The sequence below is a fragment of the Giraffa tippelskirchi genome, chromosome 7, assembly GCF_054371585.1.
Source record: "Giraffa tippelskirchi isolate mGirTip1 chromosome 7, T2T-mGirTip1v1.2.pri, whole genome shotgun sequence".
NCBI classification, from domain to species: Eukaryota; Metazoa; Chordata; class Mammalia; order Artiodactyla; family Giraffidae; genus Giraffa; species Giraffa tippelskirchi.
This window is the reverse complement of record NC_137281.1, coordinates 73,624,570-73,631,769: the sequence shown is the minus strand read 5'-3', so window position 1 is coordinate 73,631,769 and position 7,200 is coordinate 73,624,570. Positions and strand designations below refer to the sequence as shown.

General features: G+C 46.1%; 1 pseudogene; it reads right to left on the bottom strand.

Moving 5' to 3' along the window:
• Window positions 1-4,577: 4,577 nt before the first annotated feature.
• LOC145514913 (tetrapeptide repeat homeobox protein 2-like) lies at window positions 4,578-5,267 on the bottom strand (annotated as a pseudogene).
• Between the last annotated feature and the right edge of the window lie 1,933 nt (window positions 5,268-7,200).

The following is a 7,200-nucleotide window of genomic DNA, read 5'->3' as shown; positions in this document are numbered from 1 at the left end:
AAATTACTCAAGATTCCCAACCAAGATTTTATTGCCCAGACTTTAGGATCGTTGAGGTGCCAAATGAGGGTGTCTAGAACAAAGACATTTGAAATTACTCAAGATTCCCAACCAATATTTTATCGCCCAGACTGTATGATCCTTGAGGTGCCAAATGATGTCTCCATCACGTGTGCCACACACCTTGCCCACATTTTATCCAACTTCTCCCCTTACAACCCACTGGGTGGCAGCGGGTGGTGGTGATGGCAGGTGGTGGTACCACTCGTAAAGATAAAGGGCCAGGGTTCCAGGCCCACTGAGTAACTCTTAAGTCTTCTCTCCATTAGACTCTACTTTTTAGTGCTTTATATGTTAATATTTAATATCTATAATACAGTGTTTGACAGAACAGAAGAGCTGACAGGCTTGAAGACTAGAACTATGGGGTAAAGATCTTAACACCACACTTCAGTATCAGCTTCACAGAGCTATAATACTTGTGTTACAAAACCCCACTAGATATATAAATTTTGTCTTCAAGTTTAAAATTTGACCACCGTTTAGCACCTCAACTTCCTGTCTTCTAGTTTGGAAGGATGAAACATCACCACAAACAAGCCCAAGGAGAATATTTTAATCTTGGATTTTTCAACCCAAGGATGAGATCCAACCTGTCACTTTCATGGACAGCCTACAGCAAAATGACCACTGAGGTAGTGACTAAAGCATGCTTTGGATCCCACTTTCATGGACAGCCTACTGCAAAATGACCACTGAGGTAGTGACTAAAACATGCTTTGGATCCACACCTAGTCAGTTGACTGTGATTCTTTAATGTGTCTACTCCTTGTGATTGGGAGGCCTACGTGGTACTTGGGTGCCTGGCAGCAGGGAATCCTTGTATGGCAGCTAAATTAAGATGTCAGCATCCAACCGTTTCAGCAATGTGGATAGACAGCACTGGTCATACAGCACTGAAAACAAGTTGCAGAGTGAATATTTATTGAGCACCTACTACATACCATGCAGTGTTCTAGGATTGGGAATATAGCAACAAACCATATGTAGCCTTCATTGTTTTTGTCATAACCAAGCTTTTTAGAAATGCATCTACACTAAAAGGAAATAGTCTTTGTAATCAACAGCATTTTAATAAAGTGCATTAACGGTAGACTTAACCACATTTGAGGTGTGTGAAAGTCTCTGATTCTCAGTTTTCAGTTGTGTCCTCAGAAGGTGAATAGGGCCTGAATTGTTGCTGTGTTTTAACAAGTTCAACTTCCATGCGTGGCAGTAACAGGAAACTAGTAAGTCAGCTGTTCTACTCTGCCAGTTATTTGAATTTAAAACTATAATTTGTGGCTTGTGACTTTGTCTTTTTGTTCCTAACATCCAATAGATTTTTCTGTTCCTTCTAAATGAATTTCTCCCCATGTTTCTGGATACCATGTTTTCAACATACTGAAAGGGAATGAAATTTAGAGGCCAGAAGACCAGAGTTTTTCTTGGTCTCTCGCTCGGAATGACTTCATCTTGCCAAGTCATTTCAGTGTCTCTACATGTATTTTTCTCTTCTATAAAATAATATGAAATCACCTACACTGCAGAATTGTTTGGGGAAGAGTGAGATAATGTATTCAAAGTGCTTTGAACGCGACAGCACTGTGCAAATGTAAGGGACAATTTGGTCAACCACAAATATGTGCCTACATACTCGCGAGTGCTGAAGGCATGAAGCTGAGTAAGACACGACATGACAAAAAGGACACTAACATTTGGGGCTTCGAGTCAAACGGGAAGTCACTTGGTTTATCTGGGGTTTAGCCTACAGGATATGTCTGGTAAGGGGGAAAACTAGAGAGAGGCAGAGGCCGTTCATGGAATACTGCTCTGTGAAGCAGCTTGATCTCTCTACCAGCAGGGGGAGCACCGAGAGCTGCCTTGAGCATTATTGTTTTACATATCTAAGAAAAATCAGTGGGACTTGGTTCCTGATTTGGATATACAATAAGCCAACCATTACCGATGTTTTTACTTGTATATAATTCTCATGCTACTGTCAGAAATTGTGACAGTTATGTCAGTAATATGGAAGTGATAGCGCCTCGAGCTGCCCAGCAGTCACTGCCATGTTTGTGAAGGAATGGGGAAGCACTCAGAGCTGGAGAATCAGAGCAGTGCTGATCAAGTAATCCATTCATACCTAATGCTTTGAATGTGCATGCTCAGTCACTTCAGTCGTGTCCGACTCTGCACCCCATGGACTGTAGCCACCGGGCTCCTCTGTCCATGGGATTCTCCAGGCAAGAATACTGGAGTGGGTTGCCATGCCCTCCTCCAGGGGATCTTCCCAACACACGGTCGAACCCAGGTCTCCTGCATTGCAGGTGGGTTCTTTACCACTAGTGCCACCTAGGAAACCTAATGCCTTGAATATCTAAAGCTAAGTGTTTCAACAGTGCCATTATCTCCAGGACTGAGTCCACATTCCTGGACTTCAGTCTGGTAGATGGATTATGTAACAACTATGACATGTAACTACTATGACATTGCTGTTGTATTATTCTAGCAGCTCTACTAATAAGCTAGACTAGCTTATCAGCCCAACTGACTCGTACATATACATGAGGAGAGAGTAAATAAAAGCATTTTCTGGAATATAGGCCTTGAAAAGTGAAAAAGTGAAAGTGTTAGTCACTCAGTCATGTCCAACTCTTCGTGACCCATGGGCTATAGTCAGCCAAGCTCCTCTGTCCATGGAATTCTCTAGGCAGGAATACTGGAATGGGTTGCCATTCCCTTCTCCAGGGGATATTGCTGACCCGGGGACTGAATCAGGTCTTGTGCATTGCAGGCAGATTCTTTACCATCTGATCCACTAGGGAAGCCCAAATAAGGCCTTAGAAGCCAGCAAATCCAAGGTTTTTCCAGTAGTCATATATGGATGTGAAAGTTGGACTATAAAGAAGGCTGAGCGCCGAAGAATTGATGCTTTCAAACTGGTGCTGGAGAAGACTCTTGAAGTCCTTTGGACAACAAGGAGATCAAGCCAGTCAACCCTAAAGGTAATCAACCCTGAATATTCATTGGAAGGACTGATGCTGAAGCTGAAGCTCCAATACTTTGGCCACCTGATGCAAAGAGCCAACTCACTGGAAAAGATCTTAATGCAGGGAAAGATTGAGGGCAGGAGAAGGGGACAACAGAGGATGAGATGGTTGGCATCACCAACTCAATGGACATGAGTTTGGGCAAACTCCAGGAGATGAAGGACAGGGAAGGCTGGCATACAGAAGGGAAGGGAGTCTGTGGGGTCGCAGAGTCAGCAGTGTTGACTTAGTGACTGAACAACAAAACTGAGGGAAAAATGAAGCCAATGAACCAAGGTTTCAGAGCTAGTTAGTGGCAGAGCCACGAGTGGAATTCCCAGCTCCCTCAACACTGCTGTCCTCTTCCTATTGTAACTTATTTTTTCTCTTTGGAATACGTCCTAATTACAACAGTTTATTGTGTCAGTCATTCAACAACAATGGAGGACCTTTAAACTTAAGGTACTGTACTAAGTTACAAGAAAAAACATGATCCCTGTCTTCAAGAGACCTTGGTCTAGGGGGAAATGTGGGCAAGATTTACCACTGAAATATGGAAACAAAAAATTTCAACTTTTTTTTTTTTTAAGTTGTTATGAATTTTTTTTAATTGAGTCAGGTCCCTAAATACAAAATAAATCTATCCACAGAATCCTATATACAAGGATGGGGAACATATGTACACCCATGGCTGATCCATGTCAATATATGGCAAAAACCACCACAACACTGCAAAGCAATTAGCCTCCAACCAAAACAAACAAATTATATATATACAAAAATATGAAAAAAAAAGAATCCTATATACAGAACACAGATTTTAAAATAAAAATTTAAATTCATCTAAAATATCAGGTAATCACAAGACGAAACACTAGAAATAAACCTACAGAAATAATAACACTTAGCAGAGAATCTTTGTAAACAACCAAATGAATGATTAATAAGTAATATACCTAGATTGGAAGGCTCAGTATTGTAAAGATGCCAATTAGCTCCAAAACTATTTATGGATTTAATGCCCCCCTTTTTTATTCACAAACATTTATTTGAAACTACAAGTAAGGATAGAGACAAGCAAAAACAAAAATCTCTAAACATCAAGGGAAGGTAAAGATTTAAGGCAATGTTAATTAAATTCCCCATGAGGCTGGTGAAGGTCCTATAGCAAGTTCCCACGACTGTGAAACAGACGCTGTGAACAATAATTCCACCTCTGACTTAGAAATGCACAAAAAAACCCACGTGCGCCTCAAATACTAACGAGGACGGGGACATTCGGAGCTTCGACACCTGAGATGGCCTCATAGTAACACAAAAAAACGTCCCCTCCAAAGGCTGGATCAAGGGAGGTGCGGTCCCTTTGCGAACAGTAAAGCAGATGTGAAGACCAAGCCATCACACCTTCCCGCGTCCCCATGGGCACCACATGCAGACTCACAAGGTCCTCATCCCCTTTGGCACCTCGGGGTCTGCAGGACTTTGTGAGGACAGATGACCACGACCCTATAAATTCATGAACTGCCGGGGGCCTGTGTCATTCTCATCCGCAAAGCTATCTCCCATTTGGTACCCAGACGTCGGGGAGGAGAGCTCCTGGGATGACAACATCAGGGCACAGTCAGGAAGCGAAAGAGGCTCTGGGCCGTAGTTCGGGACGTAGGGGTCCTGAGGCCAGTCCGGGCCTGGGGCCGGGGCTGGAGCAGCCGGGCCGTACACGTGGACGCCCTGTGCCGGGACCCACGTGGCCCAGCCGCAGCTGGAGACACCAAGCTCCGGCGCTGGGAGCACCCGCGCGGGGCTGGGGGGAGGAGGGCGGCTGTAGAATCCAGGGCCGTCTGGAAAACGGGGGTTCGCAGCTGTGGCAGCATATTCCGGAGCGGGAGCCCGAGTCCGGGAGGCTCCGGGGTCCGTGGGCTCAAGGCCGGCCCACTGGTGTCCACCATCGGCCTGTCGTCACTCCAGACGGGAGCGTTGGGCCCTGCGGTTCTTGAACCACACCTGCACTCTGCGCTCGTCCACGTGGAGCCTGGCCGCCAGGCGCAGGCGGGCCTGGTAGCTCGGGTACTCGTTCTTCAGGAAGGCTTCTTTGAGCGCCTCCAGCTGCTCTTTGCTGTACACCGTGCGCTCCTGCCGCTGCCTGTTTGGGGGCGCTGATCTCCCCGTGAGGCTCATGATGGACTCGGGTTCTTGCATCCTCCTGCTGTTTTGCTGTCGGAGTTTGAGGCTCTGCTCCAAATTTCAACTTTTATTTGTACATATTTTTATCATTTTAGTTTTGTTTTCCCTAATGGAGTAGAGTGCTCAAGTTTGTTCAAGGTTTGGATTCTACTGGCCTGGGTAGGCACTGTCCTAAAAGCAAGTTAAAGATGGAGCTTTCCTCAATAGCTTTCCATTTAAAATTGTAATTATCCAGGCTGTACAAGCAAACCAGCTTCAAGCACTGGCTACTTACCAAGGATGTGCAGTATGGGTAAGGGCATCCAGATTCGCTGAAGGAGCCATGGCCAGAGGTGAGCAGGCTGCTCATACAGACCTGACTTTACTTTGCTATTAAGAGCAATCAAGGTTTCAGAATGAGGTAGGTTGTTCACAGGTCATACCCTAGATCAGAAGAGCCTGAGGCAGGAAGTGTGCCACAATGCAAGAGCCCTGAGGCTACAGCCCTTGTTCCTTGGTGAAATGGGCGGGGGAGGTGGGGGACATGTTGATCTCCTTTGTGACCCCCCAGGCTAGGAGACAGCGCACATCATTTAGGGCTAACAATACTCTGGATTTGCTTTACAGTGTGCAGTTTCTCACATACAGCTGAATCTGCAGTGGCGACTGAGACAGACTTGCTCCCTTCCCTGTCCCTCCCACCTTCCCACTAAACCCTGTTTTCCCTTTCAAGTGAAGTGAAGTGAAAGTCGCTCAGTCGTGTCCGACTCTTTGCGACCCCATGGACTATACAGTCCCTGGAGTTCTCCAGGCCAGAATACTGGAGTGAGTAGCCTTTCCATTCTCCAGGGGATCTTCCCAACCCAGGGGTGGAACCCAGGTCTCCTGCATTGCAGGTGGACTCTTTACCAACTGAGCTATCAGGGAAGCCCAATTTCAAGTGACAGGAAAGCAAGGAGTCAACACAGGCTAGATGACTGTAGCCTTCTTTTTTGGATTCCCATCCTGATGCTTTCTCGCCAAGTTTCCTTGACAATACACACAAGGTGCCTGTGTGCTTTGTTAGCGATTGGCACAGGGCCCTCCCACCTTTAGGCTCATGGCCATCTGGCTTCAGATTTAACCAGTCGAATGGTTGGTGGAATGATCAGCTCCTTGCCTCTGAGTAATCTTACTCCAGTGCCACCATCCTGGGAAGTTCAAGTGCAAGGCAGTCAAACTCGGGGGCTAGAGGGTGGGGGGTGGGGGGGGAGTGAGTGGCAAGTGTTATCCATGCAAACCTCTTGAGAGGTGGGCCATTTTCCCCCTATGGTCCTCTACTGTCTTATTTGGCCCTTTGGGAGAGAGAGCAGAGACCAAGGAGGAAGAAAGGGAGGGGAATGGGGGGCTAAAAATGCCTTTTTCTGGGACAGTCATACCATTCTTTGAAAATGTGGAGAACTCAGGTGATTTGGGGGGGCGGGGAGGGATCACAGGTGGGAGACACAAACTCAAATAACATACTAGTTTCTAGTTGGTTATATCTCCAAGATTCTTTTTTTTTAAATTAATTCTAATTGTCTTATATATTAAGCAGCACTTGGCCTCTCCATGGGAGTCTGCTAACTATGCACTTCTGGATAGACACAAGTTTCTCATACAACTTGTTCACAATAATACCATGACCCTCAGACTGAAATCCAGGACTATTAGAGCAGCAGCAGCAACAGTAGAAAGATCTGCCAGAGTCCTGGCCCCACGCCAGACCAAGGGTGTCAGGCTGAAGGCACCTACCATGAAACTCCACCTGATTCCACTCCAACCCCAGCTGGAGGCACCAGGCTTCCACTGGCCTTAGAGAACAACTGTTTGAAAGGGCCTCACAAGCCTGACCCAAGAGGGCCCACACCTCCCTCAGCAGCTTCCCAACTTGCTCAGGAGGAAAAGCACAAAAAGCATGTATGCGTGTGTGTGATGAGGCAGGGGTCCC